Source organism: Podarcis pityusensis (genome assembly GCF_964106645.2).
Source record: "Podarcis pityusensis genome assembly, chromosome: 3".
In the NCBI taxonomy this organism is placed as follows: Eukaryota; Metazoa; Chordata; class Lepidosauria; order Squamata; family Lacertidae; genus Podarcis; species Podarcis pityusensis.
This window is the reverse complement of record NC_138026.1, coordinates 95001603-95017442: the sequence shown is the minus strand read 5'-3', so window position 1 is coordinate 95017442 and position 15840 is coordinate 95001603.

Below are 15840 nucleotides of genomic sequence, written 5' to 3'. Positions count from 1 at the left end.
TTTCTGTTTTAAAAGACCTGGAAGTTGAAAGGACTATCCACACATTAGTACTCCTAACGCCCTTCACATTTCTCTTTGCTCCAAACCTTGCCCCAGTTCTTAAATCGTAAGGAAGGGTAAACAACGCTTTGCTATTTGCTGTTTCCCCCCTCTTTGTTCTTTGCTCTTCAGCAAGTGCGACCTTGCCCCGCTCCCTGTTATACACTAATCTGTTGATACAAGAATACCTGAGGATGCCAGGATAGAAAGGCACAGTGCAGGTAAACAATATATTAAAGCAAAATGTCAACTAGACGCCTCCTGCTCTTTAAGGAAGATTTCCCTCCTCCTCTTCAAATGTGGAAGATGGTAGTTGGAGACAAGAGTGTGGTCCTTCTAGAATCTGCCACTTCAAACAAGTTCATGGTGAGAACTAAGGTAATTGATCTACCAAACCTAATCTTTGAGTTATATTGAACTAATGTTTCCTCCCAGTAAACCTATTGAAATTTATGGCCATGACTAACTTAGGTCCACTAATTTCAGTGGGTCTACTGCGAATAAGAGTTACTGGAGTACAGCCCTTTGCTTTCCACAGCACCTGCTAGCAGCAGCCTTCCTCAACCTGGTGCCCTCCAGGTGTTTTGGACTGCTACAGCCATCAGCCCAGACTAGCATGCCCAATGGCCAGGAATGATGGAGTTTTAGGGTACTAGGTTGGCAAATGCTGTGCTACAGAACCAATCCTAATCCAAATATACTTTATCAGGTAAGGCATGTTCTTGGCCTGAAAGGCTCATTGCCTAATGTTGGCAATAGAATTAAACAAAAAGTTCATCTAAGAGAGCTCCATTGATCATTACTAGCCAAGACGGTCAAGGTATATAAGATGCAGTACAGCTCTCGTGATAAAGGCTGCTAGTAATCTCACTTCGAGTGCCAGTCCTGACATAACCACAATGGGACATTTACAGACCAGAAAGAGATATCAGTAGGCTTGTGGAAACCCCTAGGTTTGCAGAACAAACAAACAAGCAAACAAACAAGCAAACAAAGAAACAGAAAGAAAGAAAGAAAGAAAGAAAGAAAGAAAGAAAGAAAGAAAGAAATCCTAAGGGAGGACACCTCCCCCTGCAATGAAAACTAAGCCAGGCTTTGCCAGCTATGTTGCTGCATTAATCAACAGTTTTGTGATTTTTTTGTATCTTCCTATGCAGGGGAACACCTAGACGTTGGATCCAGATTTTCTCAAGCTAAGTGTGGTTTCCTTATATAATCACGCAAAATGATCTTGAACATATGGGGGCATTTAAAGGACAATATAAAGTACCCTCAAGAAAAGCAGTTTGTGTGGAGGGGAGGGAGAATGCCAATCTCAGATTTTGCAGAAATGCAATTTATTTGGAAATTCAACATTTATGAAGAAAAGCAATCTTTCTTTCTTTCTTTCTTTCTTTCTTTCTTTCTTTCTTTCTTTCTTTCTTTCTTTCTTTCTGCACAAGAATTACAAATGATAGAGTGAGCACAAGGGGAGATGTCTTATTAAGCAGGTGTTCTGGCTGCAGACATGTGATAAATTGCACTGTTACAGTTTAGGTGGTACGTTTATTTATCATGTAGCTCACAAACTATCATGTGGGTATTCCTTTCACATATCTGCTGTACAAATGTAGTGTTAATGTATCTACACTGTAAACAAAGAAGGATCTTTTCTGTGTGTGGGCTCAGAAAGGCAGTGCAAGGCCTTTTCGAAGAATCATAATTTTGGAAAGGCACAGTCCACGGAAAAGTACTCTACTGTGCATTCCAACAGGGTGTGTGCAGGAAAACTTTCCAGACAGCTGTGTTTTAAAGGGCCTTGCATTCAAATTCCATTTGGAACGCAGGACTACTCAGACACCCAACCTCAGAGTTTAATCTAGGGATGATAGCCAATGTTTAGTCAAGCTTGGAGTAGATCCACTGAAATTAATGGACAATTAGCCCAAAGTCCATTCATTTTACTGGGTCTACTTGGATATCGCACTATGTATTTAAATAGGGCCAACTTACTAGTACTTCTATGAAGTTCTGCCCTCAGACATCAGACTACAAATTCCTCTACATTTTTCTGACATGTCTGTAGATCCAATACCATGGCTGGACTTTTTGCTTTGTTTTGTTCCATTTACATAAAAATAATCACAGCTCTTCTATAGGGCTTCAGGGAGTGTTCTTTTACAGCTGCCTTTGAGAGCGGATTCTTGCCATTTCAAAAGGAGATTGTTTCCATTGTACAGGGTGCTTTTCATAATCCTTATGTCATTGATACAATTGACTGTGTGTCACACATTCTCATCGTTACAGCTAAGAAACTTCAGCTCAGAAATAGCAATCTGTCCATGTTAACACAGTTGCCCCAGCTGAGCTGTGGCTTAATTAATAATATGACAATATTTATTAAGCATTAAGCTCCTGTAATATATGGCCCAGCCCCAAAACATGCAAACTAATCCATGTGCAAATGTGAACGCCTAAATTTTGGTGAACATTGGGGATCCCAGATCTATTTTGACAATGTCAAAAAAATAGTAATCAAGCAGTCCTCTGTTGGGATGCTGACCCTTATCTTAATGACAGCATATGATATTGTACCTAACATACTTAGAATATTGCTTATGGACAGGCACAAATATTTTTACCTGATTGAAAAACCCATTGGAATGCAACATTTGAAACCAAACCATTTCTTTTATGGATAAAGCTTGGCAAATTATGACATTTCTTAATACATATTTTCAGGGGTAGCATATCTGGGCAGTATAACCTGATAAAATTGTCTTGGCGATTAAATTCCAGTGCTGTTTCCCACTAAATTGGAGGCTGCATATATTCTTCATTATTTTTTCCCCCTTTGGTGACCACTGGTACGCCAAAGCATTGCTTGATATCTCATTCAGATTGCACAAGCAGACAGATCCTGTTTAGCAGACAGCTTTTTTGCTCTCTCTCTTTTTCTTTTTTCTTTTTTGCTTTTAAAGAGGCCTCTCATTTGACCATGAACTTTAGACAGTCTAGTTAGCGTTACTGTCAAGCATCCCGCGGTCTTTTTGAAAAGCAGGACTTGTCCGTGCTGCCCTCTGGCCAACTTCAGTGGGACTAAAGCACTGTCGAGAGCCATCAAACTGCCTGACAGCTTGTCACCAGTGTGGCTCCATTAATTTACACACATTTTCCACTGTTTGGCATTTACTATGATAACTCTTTTCTTTCCAACCGGCTCCCCGTTTGCATTTAACACTTGGGTTAATTTTCATCAGAGTTTAAATTTAGCCATCAGTTATTTCAGGGGAGCTGTCAGCTAACATATGGAGGAAGGGGGGGGGAATCCTTCTGAATTCATAATAAAGTTGAATCTGTTGAATGTGAAACAAAACAAAACAAAACAAAAAGCCACTGCAATATACCGCAAGGCCCCGCTGGGGCAACGAGGGTCAAGAAAGAATAGCAGAGTGGATTAGTTGTTCTATTCGCCAGAGTGGCATCTGAGCACCTCAGGAGCGTCTTGATATATCAAAAAATGATGGAAAGACACAGTTCAATTTGTCCCCCTTTTATAAAGGATAATTAACCTGTCAGTCTTGCTACTTTAACAACTTCATTAAATTGGAGCTGATATGGGTGCGGGGAACCCATGCTGGTTTTTTGAAGAGAACACAGAGCACTTGAAATAATTCAGAAGGGTGTCCGGGTGGCAGATCCAAGATCAGGATTATTTGGGGCTTGCTAAAAATAAAATAAAATATTTTTTTAAAGCAATTGGAACATGCTCTTTTAAATTATGTAACCCAGCTGACTTTTATATGACCCTTGAGCGGTAATTTACTTAACTATGAAAGGTGTGCAGGGGGGGTGGAGAGTAGCAGACCATCGAGGAAATAAAGCAGCATAGTTGAAAGATTGAGGTGATAAGGTTGCAAATGCTGTTGAACTGTTAAACAAGCAGCATGATGCCTTCTAGAGGTGAACTACCTTTTCCAAGGAGCATGCCGTGAAAGTGGGGGGGGGGGGACTAATCAGAACCGAATGCAACATTAAGATTTATGCACTGCCCTCTCCGCACAATGATGCAGATACTCAAGCAGCAGCTTTTGGCAGGATGGAGATGTTGGGAGAAGAAGCACAAATACTTTCTACTTCCTGTTCTATGGAAAGGACCGTCGTTTAGGGATAGAGGACATGCTTTGCAGGTCCCATGTTCAGTCCATGGCATCTCCTTTAAAAAAGCACCAGGCAGTAGGTGATGCGAAAGGCCTCTGCCACAGACCCTGGAGTGTTGCTGCTGGTCAGTGCTGGGTTGTTGTTGTTGTTTAGTCGTTTAGTCAGGACCGACTCTTTGTGACCCCATGGACCAGAGCACACCAGGCACTCCTGTCTTCCACTGCCTCCCGCAGTTTAGTCAAACTCATGCTGGTAGCTTCGAGAACACTGTTCAACCATCTCGTCCTCTGTCGTCCCCTTCTTCTTGTGCCCTCCATCTTTCCCAGCATCAGGGGCTTTTCTAGGGAGTCTTCTCTTCTCATGAGGTGGCCAAAGTATTGGAGCCTCAGCTTCAGGATCTGTCCTTCCAGTGAGCACTCAGGGCTGATTTCCTTAAGAATACGTTTGATCTTCTTGCAGTCCATGTGACTCTCAAGAGTCTCCTCCAGCACCATAATTCAAAAGCATCAATTCTTCGGCGATCAGCCTTCTTTATGGTCCAGCTCTCACTTCCATACATCACTACTGGGAAAACCATAGCTTTTACTATACGGACCTTTGTTGGCAAGGGTTAGGTGGGCAAATAGCATGACTTTCTATAAGGCTGCTTTTAGGTCCGTATTGAAAAGTTCAAGTGAAACTTACTGCTTTCTGTGCTCAGTCCACCTTTCCACCTTGTGAATATGTTGCATATGACCGGGGGGGGGGGGGGAGATGTGGAGGTTTCACTTCAGCAGCTACAAAGGACTGTGCAAAATCTACCCTGGATAGCTCAGTTGGGTTAGCGTGTGGTGCTGATAACGTCAAGGTTACAGGTTCGGTCCCCCTATGGGACACTGTTATTGCAAGGATCCTCAAAGTCCCTTCCAACTCTACAATTTGATGGTTCTATGAAATGGGAAGTAGGAGACAATGTGCTTCCTGCTCCCCCATAATGCCCAAAGTTCTTCTCTAAAAGCAAACAACAAAAGCTACCCAAATTCCTGGGACTTTGGTCTTTCAGATTTCAGCGGCACCCTGTGTGAGTCCAAAATGTGGTGCCCCACACCTAGCCTTCTGTTCTTCTCAGTTCGCTACATAATAGTTGTGATGTCTCCCAGGCTCAGCACCCAGTGTGGCAGAACTGTTCGCACTGCCCTAAAATCCGCCTCTGAGTTCTCTATGGTAAAGAGATCTGTGCATAAAAGGAATGTGTACATGAATGGGCTACCTGCACTGCAAGAAATGGGGGAGGGGAATCCCTTGCAAATGAATATCTCTGTATGACAGCACAGACAAGAACATGGGTAGGCAAACTAAAGCCCGGGGGCCGGATCCGGCCCAGTCGCCTTCTAAATCCGGCCCATGAACGGTCCAGGAATCAGCGTGTTTTTACATGAGTAGAATGTGTCTTTTTATTTAAAATGCACCTATTTGTGGGGTCTGCCTGGTATTTTTACATGTGTAGAATGTGTGCTTTTATTTAAAATGCATCTCTGGGCTATTTGTGGGGCATAGGAATTCGTTCATTCTCCCTCCCCAAAATATAGTCCGGCTCCTCACAAGGTCTGAGGGACAGTGGACCGGCCCCCTGCTGAAAAAATTTGTTGACCCCTGGACAAGAACACCTACAAAGGATCTCCTGGTGCACAAGAGAAAAGAGGCAAATCTTGAGATCTGCCTTAAGCATGCCAAGACTGGCACAGATCTCCCTGTTTGTATTTAATCCGACCAACAAGCTGGGACGCACTCAAGATCAATTGGGTTAAATGAATTTATTAATACGGTCACAGACCAGCGCCAATTGGGTTAAACTTTCTTTCTGGGAGCTAGGGGCACTGTACATAGAGTTTTCCTCTTTTATCTTCACAGCAGCCCTGTGAAGTAGGTCAGGCAGACACATTATGAATGATTTGTGACTTTGCAGTTGGCTTTGTTTATTTATTACAATAATTACATGCTGCTTTCATTCAGTGAAAACCAAAGTGGTTAAGAGCATTGAGACAGCAACAATGTAATAATAACATCTTCCAGGAAAATTTTCAATAAATATTAGCAGACACCACCAACTGAAGATACTGAAGAACTAGTTAAAGGCTGGGGAACGCCTGAGCAAAGATTTACAGCTGACCAAAGATTTATACTTGTCTCCCCAATTGCTAAGCTGTAGACTGTGTTCTAAATGCAGAAAAAGAGCAAACTTCTGTACCTTAATTTTTTTAATTAAAAAGTCCACATGTGGCAGCTTCATTTATCAGACAAGAATTCATTTACCAGGTGATGCAATAAACAATATGACAGAGTTTGCCTGATTCCCATTTTTGAGATCTGTCTGCTTGCATTTGTAAACACAGATTAAAATCTTGATTATCTTTCATGCAGGGCTATTGTGTGAGAAGAAATACAATTCAAAATGGCAACTGCTCTTGCCAGTGGTGGTTTCCCAGCTTGAGCACTGCCTCAAAAATTTGGGCAGTAGATGTGGAATGTCAGTGTTTCACCATCTCACTGATGTCTAACTTCTTTATAGAATTTGTCATGCTTGTTAGCTGTTTTCTTCTTCTTTTCAGGCTCGGGGGCCATTGCCAGTTGTGGATTTGTGCTTTGCATTAAACTCTCAAGCAAGCCGAACCACAGTTTGAAGCACGATGAGCATAAACAGAAATGACTTCTGAGCAACTTGGGTAAAAGGTTTGATTGTTATAATGGCTACCGCCACCATCATATGTATATCTGCTTAGACGGAAGTCCTATTCAGTTCAAGAGGCTTACTCCCAGGTAAGTTGGTTCAGGAGTGCAGCCTCAATAAAGTAGGGGTCTTCAAGTGGCAGCCCCTGGGCCAAATTCAGCACATTAAGGGGCACCAACCAGCCCTGGCTCTAGAAGCAAAGAGTGGGGGGAGGATGTAAAGGAACAACAATAGGAAGCTGCATTGTATCGAGTCAGACCGTTGGTCCATCTAGTTCAGTATTGTCTTCACTGACTGGCAGCAGCTGTCTGGCATTTCAGGCTGGGGCTGTTCCAAGTCTCCAGCATCTTCAGGAAATCCCAAGCAATATGTCAGTCGGTAGCTTAGTCAGTAGAACATGATATTCTTAATCTCAAGGTCGTGTTCAAGCCCTATGTTGGGCAAAAAAATGCTTGCATTGCAAGGAATTGACTAGATGGCCCTAGCGGTCCTTTCCAACTCTACAAATCTAGGAATCAAATCTTCTGCAGGTTTGGTTTCCTTTTTTGTATGAAAGAAGCTGAAGACTTATGGTTCTTTTAACAGACTATTTCCAATATACAGATGGAGGGGCTATGGAGCAAGAAGGAACACAAACAAGGCACTGCTCACTCCAAAACAACATCAGTGCTCTAAAGCCTAGAGATTTTTTCTTTCAAAACATGGCTCATACTAAATCACAAAAAAATGTTTACCCTCCCTAGCAATAAAAAACAACACAATAATAATAAATTAGATCTCTATATTTGCACAAGTCAGTCGTTGCACAGCCCCTATTGGAGGATTTGTAGCGCAGCATTGTTGCTGGCATTGTCCATCTCGAGAGACAATGGAGTGCACTTCCGTGGGTGAAGTTGAACTGCTGTGTTAGCAGCACCAAAGTGTCCTCCCCAGGGTGCAACCTGGGCAGAGGTCCTGGGCTGCCCAGATGACGAGACCCCCTCCCGGCTTCGCTGGCGTGGTTCAAAGGAAAGCAGAGCAATACATTTGGCACCAGCTTGGCTGCAGGGACCCTGGTGGCGCTGTGGATTAAACCACAGAGCCTTGGACTTGCTGATCAGAAGGTCGGCGGTTCGAATCCCCATGATGGGGTGAGCTCCCCTTGCTCGGTCCCTGCTCCTGCCAACCTAGCAGTTCGAAAGCACCTCAAAGTGCAAGTAGATAAATAGGTACTGCTCCGACGGGAAGGTAAACGGTGTTTCCGTGTGCTGCTCTGGTTCACCAGAAGCGGCTTAGTCATACTGGCCACATGACCCGGAAGCTGTATACTGGCTCCCTCGGCCAATAAAGCGAGATGAGCACCGCAACCCCAGAGTCGGTCACGACTGGACCTAATGGTCAGGGGTCCCTTTACCTTTACCTTTACTGGCTGCAGGAGTTGTTGGAAGCAGGTGTATAAGGCGCCCATCTTAGGGACTTCACTTCTGATTTATACAGTGGTACCTCGCAAGACGAATGCCTCGCAAGACAAAAAACTCGCTAGACGAAAGGGTTTTTTGTTTTTTGAGCTGCTTCGCAAGACGATTTTCCCTATGGGCTTGCTTTGCAAGACGGAAACGTCTTGCAAGTTTGTTTCCTTTTTCTTAACACCGTTAATACAGTTGTCACTTGACTTCGAGGAGCAACTCATAGAACGCGGTGTGGTAGCCTTTTTTGAGGTTTTTAAAGACTTTGGTGATTTTTGAAGCTTTTCCAAAACTTTCCCGACACCGTGCTTCGCAAGACGAAAAAAATTGCAAGACGACAAAACTCGCGGAACGAATTAATTTCGTCTTGCGAGGCACCACTGTATAGAGTTTACTCCTTAGCCTTTTCTTCTGAGGACATCCTTCAAGGCAGAGGAGGTTTAGGATAGGAGTTTACTTCTCCTAGATGGGCTACTTTCCCAGCATCACTATCCTGGATTTGCATAAAGTCAGAGTGCAGCCTCCATTGGAGGTTTTAGAGTGCCTCATCACATCTCTGGATTTGCATGAAGTCAGGGGAGCAAAAGAGAAGACAGGTTGCACAACCGCTCTCGTTCATTGCAACTGGTCCTGCGCAAGAGAACTTCCTAGTGGATTGTGACTACCTGTCTGGATGCAAATTGGCAGGGACTAGATACACAGCTTGTAAAACCAGATCCATCTATTTGGAGTGGTTCAGGTGAAATCATAGCCTTTTATTGACACATTAACTCTTGAGTACAATGCAAATAAAACCTTCCGCCGGAATGATTTTACATGACAATATTTTACTGTAGGTGCTGTTTGCAGCCATGATTTATAGTATGTGTTAAAATGAAAGGGGGAAAATGCAACTATATACTTATATGGGGAGGGGGTGCTTATTCCCTAAGCAGCTGTAGAACCTCATTCAGCATCGCATTTAGTAGCTGCCACACACAATGAAGAATGAGCTCATAAAAATAGATGAGGACGGGCAGATAAAACATTTTTAAAAATCAGGGAGGGCTCCTTTTCTTTTGTCTTTTTAAATGTATTGACATGTGCTTATCCTGACAGTATCAAAAACTGAGTCAGTAGACAGCGATAACATGCATGTGCCCATAGGGCAGCTTTTGTTAACCTGATGGGAATTGTAGTCCAAAACACATGAAGGGCACCAGGTCAGTGAAGGCTGCCATAATGTGACCAGAGGCAGAAGTGATTGCCTTCGCTCATAATGCATATGCCCACTCAACTGCTTCAATCACCAGAGCTGGCATTGTTGCAGGTACCCCATAATACTTGTTTGGCATTTGTAAGAAGTCAATATTTTAGTATGGCCACAATTACACTGTGGAACTCCTTGCCAATTGATACCAGGCAGCTGCCTTCACTTGTATTCTTTTCAGCACCTGCTAAAAACATGCTGGTTTAGACAAGCCTACCCAGATATTGAGAATGTTGACGTTTCTTTTAAGGTTTTTGTTTATCATGGATTTTAATTTTTTTGAATGTTTTACATTGTTGTTTTTTTAGCCAATAATTTTATAGTTTTATTCTTTTGTAAGTTACCTAGAGGTGGGTTTTGTTTTTGTTCTTTGCAATCAAGTAGTATATAAATTTTTAAAGGTAAAGGTAAAGGGACCCCTGACCGTTAGGTCCAGTCGCGGATGACTCTGGGGTTGTGGCGCTCATCTCACTTTATTGGCCAAGGGAGCCAGCGTACAGCTTCCGGGTCATGTGGCCAGCATGACTAAGCCACTTCTGGCAAACCAGAGTAGTGCACAGAACTGCCGTTTACCTTCCCGCCGGAGCAGTACCTAATTATCTACTTGCACTTCGTGCTTTCGAACTGCTAGGTTGGCAGAAGCAGGGAGCTCATGGGAGCTCACCCCGTCACAGGGATTTGAACCACCGACCTTCTGATCGGCAAGCCCTAGGCTCTGTGGTTTAACCACCTGCGTCCCAGTATATAAATTTTTATAAAATAAATAAATAAAAGAAGATGGTGGCTTTAATTTCTTCAGTTTTCACATGGCACCTGCCAAAATCCCCCTAGTAAATAGTCTGATGCCCCATTCTCTGTTGCATCTGGCCACTCTGCATGTGCACTTGGTAAGTGCTGAAAAGCGCTTGGAAATAAATAGAATGACCGGGTTTCCTGTATGCCTGCCCGGTCTGCTGTCAAAGTGCTGATGGGCAACTTTAGCACATAGTCCTGTCTACATCCAAATGAGGAAACAATAACACCTCCAGAGAGGTATAGATGATAAGGTATGGAATCAATGTGCGAATCTCCACATGGGATTTCTGTATAGCTTACCCCTTAAGCATGAAAACTGGAGCCACAAGCTCCATTTACCTGCTCTTGTTTCAGAATGATGTCTGGAACCACTCTGTGTATAGCTCCTGCAGAGGAAAACAAAGACCTATAATAAAAGATGTGACTGCTCTGTCCTTTCTTGAGTGCATAATCAGCATTTCTGCCAGAGTGGGAGAACAGTCACCTTCTGCGGAGTTCCCCCCGCTTTGCTGTGAGGTAGAGCAACGCCAATGCCTTGATATTAGCAGGCTGACAAATGGCTGGTATAGTGACATATCTTCCATCAGTCAATAGTGAAAATGTGTTTATAGAGTTCTATGTTTCACTCACTTCAGAGTAAATAATTGGTGTGGCCACTCTATGTCTTAATCGCTTCCATTCAGCCGCTCCAATCGTTGGCTGTGCTCCTATTTCTGTAGTTCTTTCTGGTAGCTTCATTTATTAATTGGTAAAAGCAGCAGCTACTAAGAGTCTTGTGCCACCTTGAAGGCTAACAAACATTGTGGCATGAGCTTTCATGGGCCACAGTTCACGTCATCCACTGTTGTTTTTTTTTTTTTTTAAAGCAATTTATTGGGTTTTACAATAAAAGTAAACATAATAAACAATATAACATTTGTCTTAACATAGTTTCACATTTTCTTTGGACTTCCTCACATCTCCCGCTCCCACTTTCATCGTTATAACATTTTGTCAGCAATTTATCATCTTATTTAAATTCTTATATCCCTTCTATATTTCATAATCTTATAATTCTCGAAAGGAGTTAAATTTTCACAGTCTTACTTATTTTCTTAAAAACTTCTAAATTTAGTGGTGCTCAGTTATTTTAGTCTAGCATCTTATTTAGCATTCACTCAAATTACAATGCTTTTGTAAATAATTCTTAAATTTCTTCCAATCCTCCTCAGTCCTCTCTTCTCCCAGGTCACGAATTCTGCCGGTCATTTCAGCCAGTTCCATGTAGTCTATCAGTTGCATCTGCCATTCTTCCAGTGTGGGTAGATCTTGAGTTTTCCAGTGTTTTGCGAGAAGTATCCTTGCTGCTGTTGTTGCATACATAAAAAATGTCTGGTCCTTCCTTGCCACCCCTTGGCCGACAATACCCAAAAGGAAAGCCTCTGGTTTCTTAGTGAAGGTATATTTAAATACCTTTTTCAATTCATTATAAATCATTTCCCAGAACGCCTTCACTTTAGGGCAAGTCCACCAGAGGTGGAAGAACGTTCCCTCACACTCTTTACATTTCCCATCCACTGTTGTTTTTGGAGCAACATGGTTCTCCCTCTGGAAACATGTTAATTGGCAGTTTCATATGGCAAAGTGCTTGTGTGGCAGTGGCTGCTTATAATTTCAGCATGTGTGACCTTTGGCCCTGTGGTAAGCTGCCCCTTGCACTAAGCAACTGTGTGTCTGCAACTGCAACGGAAAGGGTAACAGATTCTTGGGAAACGCCAACTTCTCTGTGTAGTTGGTTCATACAGAATTATCAACTCCAAATGTGGATGCTTCACTTCAACAGTGGCTGCTGCTGGGGTTAGATAAAGTTTCATGCTGATGACAGGAAGTGGTCCTATAGCAGGTGTGGGGAACCTGTGACCCTTCAGGTTGTTGGACTTGAACTCTCATCATCCCCAGGAAGATGGGGAAGGGCCTTAGCTCAGTGGCAGAACATTTGTTTTGTGGCCAAAAGGTCCCAGGTTCAACCTTGGCGTCTCTAGGTAAGGCTGAGAGAGTAACCTCTGTCTCAAACTGTGCAGAGCCCTTGCTAGTCAAGACAGACTGGGATGGGATGGGGGACTGGATCTGGCAAGAGGGCCAGATCCTTATCTCCCCCACCTGCTGTGGACCAAATTTGAATGGTGATGTCAAGGTGGGAGTCGGGTCTGCAGTACAAAACAGCTCAGGCCTACTGATCACAGCAACTCTTCCCAATTTGTCTTGCCCCAATGAGGCAGTTGCAAGGACTGACGGTCTGTACCTTCCACTGTTCTCTATGGCTCATCCTCCCTTAGGTCCTTCCCCAGCAACCTGAGGCTCATTTGTCTTGTCTCTCTTTGCTCTGCCCTCTTCTTTCCTCTTCGTGTCCTGGGAGACCAGGGAGAAGGGGAGCTGATCATGGAAGAAGGGAGAGACCCTCTGGTTACTTCAGCAGCCTGCCTCATCTCTGCCTCTTGGCCCCCCTCCTCTCTGGCTTCTGCCACTGATTCTGGACTGCTCTCTGCCACATCCTCTTCCTGCTCACTAAACCCTGTTACCACCTCTACCCAGTCTGCTCCGCCTTCTACCTTGACCGCTCATCATCACTCTACCACCAATCCCCTGGCTCTGGGACTTCTTCCCTTGGGGGTCCCCCAACTGGTGCCTTCCACCACTTCTCTGCATCTAGCCAGTCCATGACAGGTGAGCAGCTCAAATCACCTAATATCACAACGACATCATGAAACTCTCTCTTTTTTTGCCCACATGGATTGAAAACAGACCAAAAGGACAAAGCAGCAACCTAGAAAATGCTGCACAAGACCAGGCCATCAGCTGATGGCCAGATCTTGTGCTTTGCAAGGAGCTTCTAATAATTTGGTCCTGCAGAGAGCTTAGCAGGAAATGCCGACCTGCTGATCTGAAGTGTGTGTAAGGCCTCTTCAGCTAAACCAGTTCTTTACTTGCCCTTCATCTGATGTCTTATATGATGTTAGGCGCAGGGCAGGTGAGTGCTGCTTGGCCAAAATGAACTGGGGGTCAAATGGGGGTCAGCCTGGTGAGCTGAATTGATGGAAACAGTACTGAGCTAGTCTGACACAGCTTCCTGTACTCTCAGCCAGAATGACCAATGGTTAAGGATAGTGGGAATTGTAATCCAGTAACATGGGGGGGGTCACAGTTCGTTACCCTTGTCCTATAGATTACAGGGAGATGTAGAGGCAAGGAAGCAGCACTCCTGTTTCTCTGTAACATTTACTTCCATCTTCAGCCTTAACACCCTAATCCTAAGCCCCCTTCACATTGCTCCCCCCTCCTCTCAAACAGATAATAAAACGCTTTGCAAACCGTGTGTGTGTCTGCATGTTTCGAGTCAACACATACTAAATGCACTGGATCTAGCCACCTTTTCCTGAATAAAAGTCCGCTAGCAACTCTTTGCACATGGCAGTCTCCAAAAAAAAAGGCACCTGTGGTGAAGAATGAATATTCCGACGTTTTCGAACCTTTTGGTGAAGGTGAAGGGGGCTTGTTGAGAACATTGCTGTGAGCAGATGGACCCCTGAAACCATCTGCTATCCAAGCAACTAAATGTTCAATGATGCATTACGAAATTATTTAGCTCTCAAAGAGCCTGAAAGTAGTTAGCAATGATGGCATCTGTACTGAGAGCAAACAACCTATTTATATATGATCTATCACTTCATAAACTGCTTGGAGACCATCTTTTTATTTTTTTTTTAATTCTCTCTCCCCCTTCCCCACCCCCAAGATGCAGTAGTCATATTGACTCCTGATGTATAAAACTGCAGAACAATACAGACATCAGCCATTGGGTCCTTAGCAGATTCAGATCTTTCCTCCTTTACAAATAAAATAAAATAAGAATCAAGAATATATTTTAATGCATTGAGCATTTTCTTTCTTCAGTGTACTTTGTCGGTTTGATTACCATTTTTTCTCTTGGCTGTTCCTTCGCTATAATTAGAAAAGTCAGGTGTTTTGGGGTGAGGGGGGGTGAGGTGGCCCATGTCTTTGTGCTGGGCTTGAGCTTTATTGTTCTTTTCCTTTACTTTTTAAAAACTGTTGTTATTTTTTGCTTACAAAGCGGCTAGGTAAATTGCCCCTTAATTTGCCCAGAGGCATCTATACATATTGATTGGCATGTGCAAATTTGTGTCATGGGCCTAGCAATCCTCCAGGCTATAATCGTATTAGGGTACCTTCTCCCATCCCGTTCCTCCCCCCCCCCGAACCATGATCTGGGAGAGCTGTTGGTCAGTGATACGTCAATATATACTGGCTCTTAAATTCAACCCATAACTCTTCTTTTTAATTTCCTTTTCCCTCACTGCATTTCTCTCAATCCCATCCCATCTCTCATCTTACCTCCAGCGTACTTCAAACAGAGGCCTTGATGCACTAGGAGCAAAAAATAAAAAGGGAGAGACTGGGGGAAAGCCCCCACGGAAAATGCTCCCTATATATAAGACTGAAACAATACATGCAGCATGATTGAAACAAAAGGCTCCCGCGTGCAGCTGACTCATAGCGCCCATCGCTTCCCTTTCTTGAATACCTGTCAATCAATCACCAGTCAATCACAGGAAGGCCCAATCAGCCACTTAATGACAGCCAGATGGCATCTACTCCCTATGAACTGTACTCCTGAAGTCACACACTTGCTGCCGATAACTAGCAGCGTTGCCTGTCCTGCGAAGTAATGAGATGTTTTTTGTATTCAGGCTAAGTTGTAGTGCCTCGCACCTCTGACAGGACAGCCCCGCGAACAGAATACAAGGCCGTTATTGGGCTGGCATTGTTTGGCCTTTCGTGACAGAATCAATGGTGGCTTTATAAACATTGATGCCCTTCCCATCATCCACCTTGCATAGACATCAGTCAGCTTCACTGGAGAGTAAGTATGACTTGTAAATAACATGGAGATAGATAGATAGATAGATAGATAGATAGACAGGCATTTGTAATTAAACTATGCAGACCAGACAGAACCAGGGTACCTACGCAGAGTCTGACGTGATCTGTTTCATGCTGGTTTACCAACGATTTCAACCTTGACCTGAAGGGAACACTTTTTCTTCAACTGATCGGTAATTTAGCCTCTTTGCTTAGTTCTGGGGCTCTCTTGTAGTGAATTATGTATGGTGCTTCTGTGGTGCAGGCCTCTGTCCACAGAGAACACAGCTGAGGCTGTTAAATAGCTCCTGGAGACCTTAGTTAAATACAATTCCAAACGATTCCCTTCAGCCCTTGTTTGTATCTTTCCAGCTCTGCAGGGGCTTTGGCTGTGTACACATTAGCGGCTTAAAAAGCAGTTCTTTATCTCAATTTGGATAGAAGCTGGTTTGGAGGGAAATGCTTAAAAATGCAGTATTTCATAAGAAACAACAGGAGAGGTACCAGATATGGACTGTGGCTAATGTCATTTGCATCCTACTTCCCAA